Source organism: Heteronotia binoei, chromosome 1 (assembly GCF_032191835.1).
Source record: "Heteronotia binoei isolate CCM8104 ecotype False Entrance Well chromosome 1, APGP_CSIRO_Hbin_v1, whole genome shotgun sequence".
Taxonomy (NCBI): Eukaryota; Metazoa; Chordata; class Lepidosauria; order Squamata; family Gekkonidae; genus Heteronotia; species Heteronotia binoei.
The window spans coordinates 22,246,294-22,264,111 of record NC_083223.1 but is presented as its reverse complement, the minus strand read 5'-3'; positions in this window follow the sequence as shown (position 1 = coordinate 22,264,111).

The following is a 17,818-nucleotide window of genomic DNA, read 5'->3' as shown; positions in this document are numbered from 1 at the left end:
TACATCAGAGGTGTGTGGCCTAATATGCAAAGGAGTTCCTGCTACAAAAAAAGCCCTGAAGGTTAATGCCAACACCTTGAGTTGAGCCCAGAAGGCAACTGGAAACTAGTGTAGATGGAACAGGGCTGGAATGATATGGTCCCTGCGACCCATTCCAGTCAGCACTCCAGCAGCAGCCTTCTGCACCGTTACTCTAGATATAAACTTTGTATAATGAAGTTTATATGTAATGTATATGAAGTTGTATAATGAAGTGTATATCCAGATATAAACTTGGTATAATGAAATCCTTTTCAGAAATCTCACTTCATACACCATAAGGACTTCAACACACCCGGATGGTAGCAAGCTTGTCTCCAGATGTGAAGGGGGAGAGATGGTGTCTGTCTGTTTCATGACAGGACTGCTTAGTTTTTGTTCTGTTCTTTATTCACATAAGACAGCCTTTATTGGCGTATATAAGGATAGAAAATAGAGGGTCGGCCAGGTTCTGACTAAGATGACAAAGGATTGTCCCTAAAACCCAGGCAAGATGGAAGCTGAATATTTTTGAGTAATTGTGTTATATTTATTAATCGTGTGCAAACCCCATGCATGTTAGAGTTGCCAGCTCTTGGGAAAAAAACAAATTTGGTGATATTAGGGGAGAAAAGGAAGCAAGAGAAGGCAGCTGAAGACAGACCGTTGAGAAGCTGATTCCGGAAGCACATAAGAATATAAAAACATGAGAGAAGCCATGTTGGGTCAGGACAATGGCCCATTCAGTCCAGCACGCTGTGTCACACAATGGCCAAAAAAAACAGGCACCATCAAGAGGTCCATCAGTGGGGCCAAGACACTAGAAGCTCTCCCACTGTGCCCCCCCAAGCACCAAAAGTACAGAGCATCACTGCCCCAGACAGAGAGTTCCAACAATATGCTGTGGCTAATAGCCACTGATGGACCTCTGCTTCATATGTTGATCCAATCCCCTCTTGAAAAGCCTCTGCTGAAAATGCAAGTAAAATAGGCTGCAAACTAAAGCTGTGGTGGACCAAAATCACAGACGGTCACCCATGAAGCTGCCTTATACTGAATCAGACCATTGGTCCATCAAGGTCATCAGCAGTTCTCCAGGGTGTTAGGTCTTGCACAATGCCTATTTCCTACCAGGGCCTCTTTTGTAGAAAAAGCCCAGCAGGAACTCATTTGCATATTAGGCCACTCCACCTGACATCACCATCGTTTCACACAGGGCTTTTTGTAGAAAAAGTCCAGCATGAACTCATTTGCATATTAGGCCACACACCCTGGTGCAAAACCAGCTGGAACTGCGTTACGGTGTGTTCCTGCACACAAAAAGCCCCATATCTTTTAACTGGAGATGGCAGGGATTGAATCAGGGACTTTCATGCCTTATAATTGAACAATTAAGAACTGGCCTGCTTACTATTCCTTTTCCATTAGATGAAAGACTAAACTCTTCCAGCAACTGTCTAGAAAAGGAAAATGAGCCACTTTGGATTTTACAGGCTTAGGTAGGTTTTACAACCATATGTGAGCAAATGGGTCTTTAATGATTCTGTATGAGGGACCCCATGGAAAGACAACATCACCATTTGCTGGACTTTCTTCTGCCGACCAGTTGTGCATTCATTCGTTCATATTTTATCTTTCTCACAGAGACTCAAGAAGGATTACTTGTATGTGTTATATGCCATCAAGTTGCTGCTGTCTTATGGTGACTCTATGAATCGTGTAAGTCAAATACAACTAACAGGATTGGGCATTCAATAAACAGTACAAGTCTTGGGTGGCAGAAAATCTGAAAACAAGCAGAAACCTGAGCCAGAGCTGAGACAAACTGGAAACAAAGCATAAGCCTTTAAACATGACACGTTAAATCAGGGGTGTCAAACTCATTTGTTATGAGGGCTGAATCACACATAAAGGAGACCTTGTCGGGTCGGGCCATGTTGGGCCGGGCCTTGTGTGTACCTATTTAAGATTAGGTAGCAGAGATATAAACTTTATAAAGGACACAGACAAACACAAGGATATGTTTTTATTTAAAAAAACCCCATAAAACATGCTTAAAACAGTAGCACTCGTTGGTCTTAAAGGTGATTTCTTTGTATTTCTCCCATGGGATCCAGGGAACTGAGCAGAAGAAACTCTGGCTCTTTCTTTCCTTCCCCAGGGGACCAGGAGGGGGAGGAGCCTCAGCCAATAGAAGGAGGAGGGGCTTGGCCCAGTAGCTCTGCTGTGCAATTGAGAGAGCAAAGCAAGCTCTCCCTGCCCCCCTTCCTCCCCAAGGGAGGAGCCTCAGCCAATGGAGAAAACAGAGGTTTTGCTCTGTAGCTCCTGGGCGATTGAGCAAGTCTGGCAAAGCAAGCTGTGATGCAGAAGGAAGCAAGAGAAAAGAAGGAAGCAGACAGCAGCCAGTTGCTCAGGGGCCTTATAGGAGCCCTCCGGGGGTCTGATTTGGCCTCCGGGCCACATGTTTGACACCCCTGCATTAAATGATGCAGAAATTACATAGTCAGAGTATACTTACAGTAAGAGACTGAACACTTACAGTAAGAGACTCCCAAAACAGCAGCATGAAGACTGCCATTGGTGTGATTTCAAGCCACTCTGTCCACTCTTTTTTGTTTCTTGCTTACTGCCCTTTAGCCTCCCATTCCACACTGAAATGACATGAACCTGTGCGTAGAAAGCAGCAGCCTCCAACACCCATCCTGTTCCATTATCATTAAAATGTTTGGAAGCTAACTGAATCAAAACATGCTGAGAGTGGCCGCCATATTGTTCTGTACAGCCACTGATTCAGGCTTACAGAGAGTGATCCAATGCATACTGGAGATTTGAGGCCACTTTAGGGCTACCGGGCACAGGTTGGGAAATACCTGGAGACTGTGCGGGTGGGGCCTGAAGAGGGTGAGGTTTGGGGAGGGGAAGGACATACAGTCCACCTGCTAAAAACAGCCATTTTCTCCAGGGGAACTCATCTCTGTAGCCTGGAGATCAGTTGTAATCCCATGAGATCTCCAGCAGCTACCAGGAGGTGGGCAACTCTAGGCCACTCTCAGCAAAAGCAGTGGGAAGTGGCTGATCTTGACGGTATGTGAAAAGTTCCCTGAATAAAGCAGGAATATCCCAATGGCGATGCTGCATCCCAGACAAATGTCTAGAAAAGTACGCGTGGGAGGAGTAAATATTCACGGTACCCCTGTTGATGCCCCATTTGAATTCTTCACGGGCAAATGGTCCCAGGAAGCCCAGTTTCTCTGCTCTTCCCACTGTTCTCTGACAGCGCCAGCTCTAGGGCCCATGGCACCTCAGGCAAGCTCCTTGCCTGCTGCACCCCCCCCCACAGCCCCTCCCCCACCGCCTGCCTTCCCTCCCTCCCCGGTGATGCAATGCTGTGCTCTGTCACTCCCCACATCAGAACATGCCACACAGAGGCTGGGCCCTACCAGCTTTGTTGTGGGCACCGTGCCATCTAATGCACTGAAACGCACGCAGGAGAAGGCTTCTCCCCCCTCCTTCCTGGAACCGGAAGTGAGGGGGAGCAAAGCCTTCTCCGACACGCGCTTCAAAGCTTTATATGGTGCCCCAGCTGCATCAAAGCTGGTAGGGCCTAGCCTCGGCGCACTCCTCTGGATGTGCCAGGGGGGCGAGGGTGGGCAAAGCACAAGGGAAGGGAGGGGCAGGTGGCAGTAGTGGCAGCAGCGGTGGTGGTGGTGGGGAGGCAGGTAGGCAAACTAGGCAGATGTGGGCACTGGGAGGGGAGCCCAATTCAGTGCCCCCTCCTCCCGGCACCCTAGGCAACTGCCTAGTTTGCCTAGTGGGCGAGCCGGCCCTGCTCTTTGATTTCAATGTTCAAAATATTTCTGTCTTCTGTCTTCTTGAATGAGATTATGTGGGATGAAACCTGTCCCAGGAATTTCTAAGGCCCAGGACAAGACTCCCACTGATTTTATGCAGAAGCACTGTGACACAGTATTTCAGTAACCTGTGCACAGTAGGCTTGTGTGTGAGGAGCTCAACTTTCTGTCCAGGTCAGCATATAATCCTGGCAAATTCTGGAGAGAATTTCTTCTCATAAACCTCATGGGTGTTTTGGAGAACACTGAATAAAAGGTGCTGGTGTCAAGATGCTTCATGTATTTACCAGACTTTACAGAGGTATTACTAAGGAATTCAAATAAGAAACATCTGGAATATTTAAGAGTTCATATGCAGCATAAACAGCACTGCTATTATCTCTCCAAGACTTACAGAAAATCTAGGAGAAAGATGCCACATTCTCTCTCTTTCTACCCTCCTCTAACAAAGAAGGCATTCAACTGTTAAGAAGTACTATGTTTGATTACCACAACTGATTCTAACAAACACAAATTACCTAAAATGGTGCTTTTTTATTGAAAGCCAACACTTTTTTATTGAGGCATTTCTGTTAGTTCTAAGAACAAGAGGGTTGGGTCCTTCCCAACTTTCCCCTGTATCCTATAGTCCAGGGATGGTCAAACTTGCTTCATGTATGAGCCACACAGAATAAACGTCCAATGTTTGAGAGCTTCAAGACGGACGGAAGGAAGGAAGGAAGGAAGGAAGGAAGGAAGGAAGGAAGGAAGGAAGGAAGGAAAACAACTTTAACTTTAAATGCATTCTCCAAGCTGCTGGCAAAATCCCGTTTTGTAAAAAAAATGAGACATTGCATGACCAATGACATGTTAATATACCCCTGTATAACAGTTAAGATAGGATTGCCTCCGGTGGGGGACTGTTTTCCTGTGCGCACAGCACGGCACAATGGCATCACTCACAAGTGATGTCATCATGCCAGCAACATGGTGTGCTGGCCACTCTAGGAGCTTTTGGGAAAACTTTTTTCCCCCGAACACTCTAGCAATTCGGGAGGGAAAACTATATGGTACAATAGGTACCATAGAGTTTTCCCTCCCGAATTGCTCGAGTGTCCAGGAAAACCATAGAGTTTCCCCAGAAGCTCCTAGAGCAGCTGTCACGTGACATTGTCAGTGCGACGACATCATCGTGACATTGGGGGAGGATCCACCCCCCACTGGGCTAATGCGGGCCGGTGGATTGGGAACCCCTGGGGTAGGGAAACCCCTGTCCAGCCTGGGGACTTGCCAGCCCTAAATTAAGATAATGCCTTTCTTTACATTTTAAGTTGTTGGTAGAAAGTGCTATCAAGTCACAGCTGACTTTTGGTGACCCCAGTGGAGCTTTCAGAGGTGGTTTGCCATTGCCTGCCTCTGCGTAGCAACTCTAGTATTCCTTGGAGCTCTCCCATCCAAATACTAGCCAAGGCCGACGCCGCTTTGCTTCCGATGAGACGAGGGTAGCCTGGGCTGTCCAGGTCAGGGCACAGCGTAAGTTACAAGTGGGAAAAATGGATTTCACTTTCTGAGACATGAGCCAGAAAGTTCCTGTCTAGCTAAAGCACAATAGGAGAAATATTATCAATCAGACAAAACACAGCTTTGTCCTTACAACTTTCAAGGAAGATAAACAGAGGAAGCGCCTGCTGCTGGCTCGGTATCTCAAGTCAAATTGTGTGGTTGCAGAGCAAACAAGACAGCAGGATGTTGATTTATGAAGCGAGAGTTAATTCCCTAAGCAGGAGGAGGAAAAATGTTGTGTTTTGAAATAAATTCAGGGGTCTGATGTATTGCCAGTGGCTCCGAATGCTTATCCTCAGTGATGAGGCTGGAAGGAAGGTACCATCATACTTACGAGAGAAGTAGGGTTGCCAATCTCCAGGTAGGGGCAGGGGATCCCCTGGTTTGGAGGCCCTCCTCCTGCTTCAGGGTCATCAGAAAGCGGGGGGTGGGGGCGGGAGGGAGATGTCTGCTGAGCACTCCATTATACCCTATGGAGATCAATTGAGGTAGAGGCACCACATTTCCAGCATGGCATCTGGGGGCCCTCCTAAAAGCACTCGCCAAGTTTCAAAAAGTTTGGACCACGGGGTCAAATTCTACAAACCCCAAAAGAAGGTGCCCCTATCCTTTATTTCCAAATGGAGGGAAGGCATTTAAAAGGCACGCAGTCCCTTTAAATGTGATGCCCAGAACTCCCTTTGGAGTTCAATTCTGCTTGTCACAACCTTGCTCCTGGCTCCACCCCCAAAGTCTCCTGGCTCCATCCCCAAAGTCCCCAGATATTTTTTGAGTCAGACTGGGCAACCTTAGAAGAAGATGGTTGTGTTCCTCACACTGCTCAGTGGGGCAGACCCACAAAAACTAGATGAGCTCCAAAACATCTTCAAGGGTCCGTACCTTGAATAATGTGATGAAGTGTCTGTAACAAAAGCCTAATTAAGGTTCTATGGTGGTGGTGATGAGTCTGATGACGTTTGGAAGCAGTCGCATGCTGGAGCTGCTTTTGAAAGGTTTCTTCTTTTTGAAATCAATTTTGTGTGTTGGGAGTTTGAGGGACACGTTCCACTTACAGGCAGGGCTTTTTTGTAGCAGGAACTCATTTGCATATTAAACCACACCCCTGATGCCAAGCCAGCCGAACTGCATTCCTGTGTGTTCCTGTTCAAACAAAACCCTGGCTGCTGGTATCAAGTTAGGGAACACTAATAGCATACAAATAAACTTATTCTGAACGACTTCCAAAAATTGCAGATTTCCAGTCCCTGAATTTGGGACACCATACAATATCTGTGACAATACTCTGAAAGGTTATACCCTAAAAGTCTTGTTGGTCTCAAATCTTAACTGTTCTCGGCTTTTGAAGTCAGTCAGAGAGGGGGGGGGGGGATGTAGGCAAGACTGGAAGGCTAAAGATATGAGCTACTCTCCTGCAAGATCAAGACAACCAAAGCATGCACCTATTTTTTAAAAAAATGAATATATTTAATGGGGTTTCCCCTCTGTTAGGTACATCAGCCAGATAGATAGTGGGGAGGGCACACCAGTGCAGGAAATACTTGGACAAAGTATCTGCAGTCTGAGCCGAAATGATTATCATGGCATCCACTCAGATTTCTTTTGTCCCTCTGTCGCTTCTGGTCATGCAGGCTTTACAAAAATCTGCCATGCCTTTTTGGCAGGGTTGCCAGTTCTGGGAAATACTTAAGAACATAAGAGAAGTCATGCTGGATCAGGCCAATGGCCCATCCAGTCCAACACTCTGTGTCACACAGTGGCCAAAAAAACACAGGTGCCATCAGGAGGTCCACCAGTGGACACTAGAAGCCCTCCCACTGTTGCCCCTCCCAAGCACCAAGAATACAGAGCATCACTTGCCACAGACAAAGTGTTCCATCTATAATTTTGTGGCTAAGAGCCACTGATGGACCTCATTTCCATATGTTTATCCAATCCCTCTTGAAGTCATTTACGCTTGTAGCCGCCACCACTTCTTGTAGCCACCACAACTTGGAGATTTGAAGGATGGAGCTTGGAGAGGCTGGGATTTGGGGAGGGGAGGGGCCTTAGCAGGATTTAATTCCACAGAGTCCACCCTCCAAAGCAGCCATTTTCTCCAGGTAGGGCTGCCAAGTTCCTGGGCTGGGCGGGAGGTTCCCAACCCGCCGGCGATTGGGCTGGCGGGGGGATCCTCCCCCAATGTCGCCGGTGTGATGATGTCACTTGGAAGTGACATCATCACACCAGCAATGTCATGCACCGAACACTCTAGCAAATTGGAAGGAAAACTCTATGGTTACTCCCAACAGTCCCCCGTCAGAGGCTGCGGGGGACTTGGCAACCCTATCTCCAGGGGAACTGATCTTGATCGTCTGGTGATCAATTGTAATAGTGGGAGATTTTCAGGTGTCATTTGGAGGTTGGCAACCCTACTCTTTGGCTTAAGCACGTGGGATAAAGCACACAGGCCACACAGAGGAAACCCAAGGGAGGTATTACTGTGTATAGCTATAGCTGATCCATTGCAACCAACTGTATTGATTTTGCAGGGCTTTCCTACAGCTCATGTCTGTTTTTACCTGTCAAAACCCAGCAATAGAAATCATTTCAGCTGTTCTTTGCAGCTCAGTAAGAAGAGAAGGCCATGATGCTGAGTCAGCCCCAGAGCAGGAGTGGAGGGGAAGAGGGGGCAGAAAGAACGGGAAGAGGGCCCAGATCAGGTCAGGAGAAATGCTGAACCTCAAGCAATCATTGGCTGAAAACTGGGTCACACCAGGAAGTACAGTTCCACTTTTGACAAACCTGCCCCTGCATCGCTGAAACAGAGAGCAAAGATGTAGGACAGAGAGAGGAACGAGGCCAGCCAGAGATAATAGCTCAGAGCACAATCTAAGGAAACACAGAAGTGGGCCCCGGAGAGGGAAGGACCTCTCTCTTCACCCTTCTGCGTTTGCTCAACTTTTGCCCTTGCTTCTTTCCTCTGCTCCAGATCTCACAGTCACAATTCCTCTGTATGGGAAAAGGGATGGGGTTCATCCTCGCAAAATACCCTGCAGTGGATTTGATAGCTAACTATGCCTTTAAGAAACTTGGTATTGATTCGTGCCGCACTGTGATGCCCATGAACCCTTGCTACTTGCCATGGAGGGGATCCCATTAATTTTTTTCTACTGTTTCTTCTTTAGAAACACGGAGAGAAGAGAGGTTGCCATCACACACACAGAACTCTCTGTTGTTTAGAAGGGCAGTGTTTAACCAACTGTTATATTTTTTAACTAGCAGAGAAGCCTTTGAGGCTCTTCCTTAAATCAAGAGCAGATGTATAGGGAGTAACATGAGCCCAGACTGATATCAGCCCCTTCCCAACCTGTACATTCCATCTCCCCTCGACCTGAGTCACATACCATGCATTCAAGCGTGTTGCTACAAGAAAACTTCTAGCACAGCACAGGAAGGCTCTACATAGGTCACAAACAACTGCCTCTAGATGAGAAAAAAGGGCAGGTCCATCATGGTAGACGACATAGGCCTGTCAGCCTCCAGGTGGGGCCTGGAGATATCTCAGAATTACAACTGACCTCCAAACTACAGGGAACAGCCGGGGTGGCCAAACTGTGGCTCAGGAGCCACATGTGGCTCTTTCACATGTATTATGAGGCTCTCAAAGCCCCATTGCCCCATTGGCCAGTTTGGAGAAGGCATTTGTCTCTGTAAATCGCTTTTCCAATCCAATCCAGCCAGCAGCTTGGAGAATGCAGTTAAAGTTTCTTTTCACCTCTCCTTCCGTCCTCCATCTATTTGCTTTCTTTCCACCTTTCTTACCCACCCTTCCTTCCTGTCTTGTGGCTCTCAAACATCTGACATTCATGTCTTGCAGCTCTTAAATGTCTGATGTTTATTCTGTGTGGCTTTTACATTAAGCAAGTTTTGCCACCTCTGGGGAACAGTCTCCCTTGAGGAAATGTCTACTTTGGAGGGTAGACTATACAGCATTATACCCTGCTAAGGTTTCTTCCCTTCCCTAATAAGGTTGTCAGGTCCCTCCTGGCAACTGGAGGAAGGGGGGTTGATAGGGCTGCCAAGCTCCGGCTGGAAGCGGGAATCCTCTGCCTGGGAGGGCCCCAACCTGCTGGCAGGGAGCAGACAACTGGGGGGATCCCTGCCCCCGAAGAGCCCCGGTGGCGTATGCCATCCCCAGCACATGTTACCCAGAAGTTATGTCATTGAGCTGGAGACATTGCACAGGGGTGCTCTAGGATTCACACTAAAAGTTCTATGGTACCATAGAGTTTTACCATGAATCCTAGAGCATTTCCACTGTGACACGCTAGGAATCACAGTAAAACTCTATGGTACTATAGAGTTTTTAGCGTGAGTCCTAGAGCATCCCTGTGCGATGTGCCCAGTGCGATTATGTCACTTCTGGGTGATATCATTACGCTGCACACACAAAATGCATGTGACGAACAAGCCCCCCCCCCATGCTGTTGCAGCAGGACTTGGCAACCCTAGGGGTGGACTTACCAGCAGCAGGAAAGAGGTGTAGGCCACTTCGCAGAAATATGGCAACTTCACTTCTGGTGTATGCTAGAAGTGACATCATTTTGTTGCCAGCATTGCAGTGATGCTTTGGTGTTTGTGCAAAAACTCTTAAGGTAAAAATGACATCTACCATAGACTTTTTGCCCAGCAATACCAGTGCATGATTAATTAGTTGTTGTATGGCATTGTGTATAGAATAGCCGGGAGATCCTAAGATTGTCTGGCAGCCTGAAGTTTTAGTTCTTTTAACATTATGAACCATTAGGTGGTGTGCAAGTCTTGTTTTTAAGGCAAGAGGTGTTTCAGAGGTGGTTTGCTATTGCCTGCCTCTACATTACAACCCAGGTATTCCTTGGATGTCATCTTTCCAAACACTAGCCGAAGCTGACCCTGCTTCACAATGACGTTGCTTCTGGCACAAACTGAAAGTGCTGGATCTGACCAATGGTCCATCTAGTCCAGCATCCTGTCTCACATCAGTTCCTCTGGAGGGCCAGCAACAGGGCAGAGAGGCCAAGGCCTCCCCTTGATGTTGCCTCCTGGCTAGCAGCCGAGGCCTGCCTCCCCTGCCCATACATCCCCCTGCTCACTAGCTGGTGGAACCCAGGTAGAGAATGCCATGCCTCAAGTGGCAATCCTACTCCTCAAACTCCACCCCAAATCGCCAGGAATTTCCTTACCTGGAGCTGGCAATCCTATGTGTTGGAGTATGTGACTTGGCATGCCTGGACACTAAGGCGTGCTATACTTCCTTTTTTCTAGAACCAGATTGTGTATGTGTGTGGTGATGCCTCTCTTTGTCTATGCTAGAAGCTTCTCTCTAACTCCTCCTTCGCTTTCTATGCTTGTGCTCTCTTTCCTCATGGTCTTGGAAAAGGCAAGGCACTTCTGTGAGCCTCCCCTATGAGCTAGAACCACACCCAGGATCCCATTCTTGCACACACTTGCAGCCAGAATAGATGGCCACTCAAAAGAGGGACTACTACTGTTTAGTTTCTTATTCTATTAGTAAATGCATGGGAATGTGCATAAGCTTTAATAAAAGCAGGGGTTGGGATTTTTTTTTTTCAATTGCAGCTTACTGACTTCAAGAGAATTTACTGCATGTGATTCCAGGTTTTCTTATCTTTGCCATTTTACTGTATTAGTCAACACAAATATTCCAATAATGACAAGATGTGAGTCGAGCAGGAAATCCAAGACCAGAGGTCCCCCATGCATTTGTAGTCACCATTTGGTAGATCAGTTTTATTTGTGGCTCATTCAAGGTTTGAACAATAGACCAAAAGTGAAGTGGAAGATGGGGAAGAGCTGTGTATGACTGCATGCACGCTCGCCTTCCTCCGGGCTCACCAAGCTCCTTCCTCTGATGTTTTGGGGTTTTTTTTAATAATAAAAGTAGCCTTCAGGGGGTGACATTTGCATCTAAATGAAATCAGAAAATTGATCCGAACTCGTGGAACGGAAGAACAAATTAATTGAGTACATGACAATGGCAAAATAACATGTTATTTATATAATACATCAAATACGGAATTTCACGAAAAATGGAATGTATGTTTTGACTATATAGCTGAAATTAGGACTAAATTGTTAAAATGGAGAATGGTTAAGAGACAGGCAATACATGTTAGTAATAAAGAAATGTTAGATATGAAGCAATGAAGAAGAAATAGAATGAAGACAAAATAGAAGTGATAAATTAGAGTATCCTATATATAAAAGTGTTACAGTATTGGCACTTTCTGGCTCTCCCATTGGCTGTCATCTGCACTCCATCAATCATTGGCTCATCAAACATCACTCAAGTGCACTTGTTTAGCAATGGCTGACTCTGCTCTCCCCCAGCCACTGCCAGCCCCCGGACAGATGAATATTGGGCTACTGGGGAAGCTGCTAGGTAGTGGCTGTTGCTAGACAACCAACCTTGGTTCTCAGTAAAAATCAACCTGGCTTAGTTTTGTCACTAAAAGGCAAGGGAGGGAGTCCTTTCCAGGCCCATTTTGGCCTTTGAGGGAGAACTCATTGGGCCCAGTCCTGACTAGGTCTGCCAGTTCCAGGTTGGTGGGAAGTTCCTGGAGATTTTGTGGTGGAGTTTGAGGAAGCCAGAGTTTGGGAAGGAGAAAAGTCTCAGCTGAATATAATGCCATACAGTTCACCCTCCAAATCAGTTGTTTTCTCCAGGGGGGAAAGAGATTTGTTGTCTGGAGTCCAGTTATGATACCAGGAGATCTTCAGGCTCCACCAGCAGCAGCCAACCAGCCATTTCCTCCTGGGGAACCATTGTTGCCAATCTCCAGGTGAGAAAGGAAGCAATACCTCCATGTATAGAATACCTCTTGTAATACAAAATGTTCTCAACAATGTCCAATAAAGATGTTTTTTACAATTATTGTAGAAAATTGATTTGTATGCAGGAGGTATTGAAAAAAATCACTCAATAATCATAACCAGCTTACAGGTCTAAAGAGCTCCTGTTTTGCATTACTGCTTTATCCAAGCTAATTTTCCTACTCATATGTTTCACTCATCACATTAGAAATAATTTTTACATCATTTTCTCAGCGTTTATTGATTATTGATTGATACATGGAGCTATTGCTTCCTTTCCAACCTTTTGTCCATGTGGCTTTTGTTGTGCTGCACAATCTCCAGGTGAGGGCTGGAGTAAACTCAGAATTACAACTGCTCTCCAAATTGCAGAGAACAGCTCTCCTGGAGAAAATAGCTGCTTAGTAGGGGGGACTCTGTGCCATTTTATCCTGCTGAGGTTTTTTCCCACCTTCTTTGGTCCCCACTGTGATTTGCAGAGGTAGACTTGTCAAGTCCAGGTTTGGGAACTCATGGAAATTTGGGGGTGGAGCCTGGGGAGGAGATGCCTCAGTAAGGTACAATGCCACAGAGTCCACCCTCTAAAGTATCCATTTTCTCCAGGGGAACTGAACTCTGTAGTAGTTCAGTTGTGTTACATTATTATGTGAAGCCATCACATGGGAAAATGGCAAATGCACTTTCTTACATCTTCTCCTCAAGGGAAGAAAACTTGACAAATAGCACAATCCTAAACATAGTTACACCCTTCTACGACCGCTGATTTCACACTGTTGCAGAACTCCAAGGGAATACAAAGTACAAAATAATACTTGATGTTCACTGTAATGAGCCAACATTCCTCTCAGGAAAAACCTTCCTCTTGTGTCACTTGAGGAGAACATAATTAAGCTTTTACCAGCTACAGCAGGGGTCCTCAACATTTTTGAGCCTGCAAGCACATTTGAAATTCTGACACAACATGGTAGGTGAGGACACAAAATGGCTGCCTCAAAATGGCTCCTGCAGGAGGCGGAACCTAGGCTTCCCAAACCCCCCGCCCTGGCAGGGGACCCCCGATTAGCAGCCTCCTCCCCCGCTCTCCAAAAATCCAGAAGCACCAATCCAATTTTGGTGCCACTCTCTCAAACAGAGACACTCTTTCCCTGCCTGCCTCCCTCGCAGGCTTCAGGCTCCTCCCTTCCTCTGGGTCACAAAGACCTGCCCACCGCCGGCCTGCTATTCGCTCCAGTCTGGCCTCCCTTCGCGAGGTGGACGCTGGGACTCATAGTCCTTGCGTCCTCTCCGGCTGCCAGGCTGCGTCTCCTCGGGGACTACGTTTCCCGGCGTGTCCTGTGCGGCTCCTTCCACAGCTGGGCAGCTGTGTGTGGCAGCCAAATGGCAGTGCAGGGCCGGCAGAGGCGATGCCGATGAGGGGATCCAGGCCGTAGCTGGAGAGCGGAGGCGAGGTGAGGCAGCCACCAGCATGTTCGGGCAGTCGCGCAGCTGGGGCGGCAGGCACGGCAGCGCCGTCCGCAACGTCTGCTCCCTCGACAGCCTCAAGTGAGTCTCCCTGCGGGGGAGGCGGGAGGAAGGGGGCTCTAACACGGGTTCGGGATGGGGCACGTGGTCTTGATCTTGGCTCCACCCCTAATTTTTCCTGGCCCCACCCCCAAAGTCTCCTGGCTCCACCCCCAAAGTCCCCAGATATTTCTTGAATTGGACTTGGCAACCCTAGCGGAACCAGCCACAAAATGATTGCCACTGCTTAACTTCAGTAACACAGCGTAGATCTTTGTGCTGTGGGGGCAGCTGCTGCCAAAGCAATGTTTTAAAAAATCTACACAGCCAATGAAATCTCCAATGGCCAATCAGAAGCCCTGCTGGACAAAAGCCCTACCTGGGCCCACCCACTTCCTAAAACACTTGGCAAGTGTCAGAAAAGGAGTCAACGGGAATTATGGGTACAGTGGGGACTGCTGAGCTAAAGGGAGAAAGTGCTACTTCTGAAAGGAAGAGGGAGCAGGAAAAGGAGGAGAGGGAAGGAAACCAACTGATGGACAATGGAAGGCAGAGAGCAGCATCACTCCCTAATGGGCTTTGGCCTGCCTGCTTCTATCTAATCTTGGGAAATGTCTCCCTGAGCTGAAGAAAATGGGAAATGAATTATGTGACGTGAAACAAGGCCTGGTCTGCTGTCTAGACAACGGAAAATAATGTCATATTAGGGGGTCCTTTTGATGAAGGAAAGCAGCTGTAGTTCTCTTTCCTGAGCAGAAGAGAAGGAAAAGGTATGCTGAGGTCACTGCTGTTGTTTTGATGCAGATTCCTCTTCACCTTATTTGATCTGCTCCAGTTGGGCTTGTGTCAGCTTATGTCAATCTTTTGTGAGTTTTCATGGTTTTGCTTGGATGGGTTTTGAGAAGGTCTCTGAAATAAAGTGAATTCAGCCAGCTCTAAATCAACCAAGAACACTTTATTGAAAGAAGAAAGCCACACATAGCACAGGCACTTCACTCATTATATTCACTCTGGCCATGGTTAACCATGCCCCCCTAGCAGGCAACAGTTACTCCTATTGGCTCACTCCAGAACCCTTCATTTGCATCTCTTTGTTGCAAGTTGCTACATGCCTACCATCCTGATTGGCCAGTTCTTCCAGGCTTCAGGATCCTGGTTTGCAAGAAGTGCCTGTCTCAAGCTCAGGCAACAGGAACCCAGTGAGATGCAATACATAAAAGTCCCCCCCCCCCCAAAAAAAAATGGTATGGACAAATGAAGCTCTTGTCAAGAATGCAATGGGTATAGTTAAGAGCCATGAGACAAATGGGACCCATTTTGTCAACCTTCTAATTTCCACTTTTCCATGAAAGCTTTTTGGGTGGCCTTGGGACAGTCACACACTCAAACTAACTTACCTCACAGGGTTGTTGTGAGGAGAAAATGGCAGAGAAAACAATATAAGTTGCTTTTGGTCCCCACTGGGGAGAAAGGTGAGATATATAAATCAAGTAAATAAAATTAATAAATAATTAGCAGATATTTCAGCAAAAAGTGTGAAAATGGAAAATCTCGTCTGGGGAAAGAGAAAGAATGCAAAAGGAACATTTCTGTGTTCCATAAAGAAAAAAATGAACTGTAGAGACATTCTTTTTATTCCAAATGTTGGGGCTTCAAAGGTATATATTCATTACAGCAAGGAAGCTCCTCCATATCTTACAGGTTATACTTGTTAATATTAAAAAACTCATCTCACTTTAATTTTAACTTTGCAAGATATGGCTGTCTTTAGCATGGCCTAGAATTTGGATGTCAGAAGAGAACCAAAATTTAATGGCTCAGGAAAATCATTAGGGATTTGGAATGGACAGTTCTGCAACGGTTAAAAAGTAGGCCATGGTTAGTCACAAATAGTTTCATAATGCCTGACTGAACATTCTCGTATAATGTGCAGCCTGAAGGCTCTGTCCTGAAATATGTTTGCCAGAATGTAAAAGATCACAGGAGACTGATTTGTAGTCTCTCTCTCTGAGGAAAATTTTACTTCACTTAATAAGAAGCCTTGTCCCAAACAGGAATCATGAGTCTTTCTAAACTTATGTTTAGCTAAACATTGGCAATAAATCTAAGCTTTTGACAAGGCTGACACTGACACCACACACACACAACTAAACTACAAGTTATGGGCAGGCAGAGGACAACCCATGGCTGCCAACACCATTTTAACTGAGAATTTGGCAGTTAAAAAATGGTCCCAAGGGTAGGGTTGCCATCCGTCCCGATATATCGGGACCGTCACCGTTATGGACCTTCTTGTCCCGACATCCCGACAAGACCCAATTTTGTCCCGATTTGCACCGTGCAAAGCACTTTGAACACTGACTGAAATGCTAAACTACAGCCCCCAGCAGCCTTTTCGCACTGCTCTTGGGCTTCTCGACACAGCCCCGCCCCCTCCACCCCATTCAGCGGCTTTTTTGGAGGAGCAGAAAGCCCAGCAACAGCAGCCGACGAAATGCTTGCTTCTTCTACGCATGTGCCAAAGCCAGGAGGAGGGGGAGGATGAGGACAACTAAGGAGAATTCGGCTCATTTTCTCCCCCCACCCCTCCCACTTCGAAACCAGCATTTGAGGTAGCAGCAGCAGCAGTGGCAGCGGCAGGAGCTGCGGCTGCAATGGCAGCAGTGGCGCGCACTCTTCAGGCAGTTTGAGAGGAGGCGCAAGACCCCCTTTAGAACGTCGCGGGGGGGCAGCTGCAGCGCGCGCCTCAGGTAAAAAAATTAACGGTCACCCAACTGCCTTCCCGTTACTTTCTGGGCAATGCGGCGTGGAGTTGGGGTGGGGTGTCCCGACGAGGTCCCAGCTAGATATGGCAACCCTACCCTGGGGGAAATGGCAGATTTAGAGGATGGACTCAGTGCCATCTAGGGTTACCTGCTCTGGATTGCGAACTACATGGAGATTTGGGAGGTGGAGCCTGAGGAGGGTGGAATTTGGGGATGGGAAGGACTTCAGTGGGGTCTAATGCCATAGATACCATCTTCCAAAGTGGCCATTTTCTCCATGTGAACAGCTGTAATTCCACAAGATCTCCAGCCACCAGCTAGAGGTTTGCAACCCTAACATTGTCATCACAACCCCCCCCCCCCCCAGTCACTACAGCCCTACACATGCCTGTTCTGAGATCTCTGCTCCCTCCCCCACAAACTCTGCACTTCCCAGGTCTGACCTCAAGTTTCTAGGAATTTCCCAACCTGGAACTGGCATTCCTAGTTTGAATAGAACATAAGAGAAGCCATGTTGGATCAGGCCAATGGCCTATCCAGTCCAACACACAGTGGCCAAAAACCAGGTGCCATCAGGAGGTCCACCAGTGGGGCCAGGACACTAGAAGCCCTTCCACTGTTGCCCCACCCCCACCCCGCCATGCATCAAGAATACAGAGCATCACTGCTCCAGACAGAGAGTTCCATCAATACCTTGTGGCTAATAGCCACTGTTGGACCTCTGCTCCATATGTTTATCCAATCCCCTCTTGAAGCTGTCTATTCTTGTAGCTGCCACCACCTCCCGTGGCAGTGAATTCCATGTCACCCTTTGGGCGAAGGACTTCTTTGCTACTTTATGTTCTTATATGATTAAAAGTTTGGAACACTTTCCCTATGAAGAAAGGTTAAAACGCTTGGGGCTCTTTAGCTTGGAGAAACATCAACTGCGGGGTGACACGATAGAGGTTTACAAGATTATGCATGGGATGGAGAAAGCAGAGAAAGAAGTACTTGTCTCCCTTTCTCACAATACAAGAACTCGTGGGCATTCAATGAAATTGCTGAGCAGTCAGGTTAAAACAGATAAAAGGAAGTACTTCTTCACCCAACGGGTGATTAACATGTGGAATTCATTGCCACAGGAGGTGGTGGTGGCTACAAGTATAGCCAGCTTCAAGAGGGGATTGGATAAAAATATGGAGCAGAGGTCCATCAGTGGCTATTAGTCACTGTGTGTGTGTGTTTTGGCCACTGTGTGATACAGAGTGTTGGACTGGATGGGCCATTGGCCTGATCCAACATGGCTTC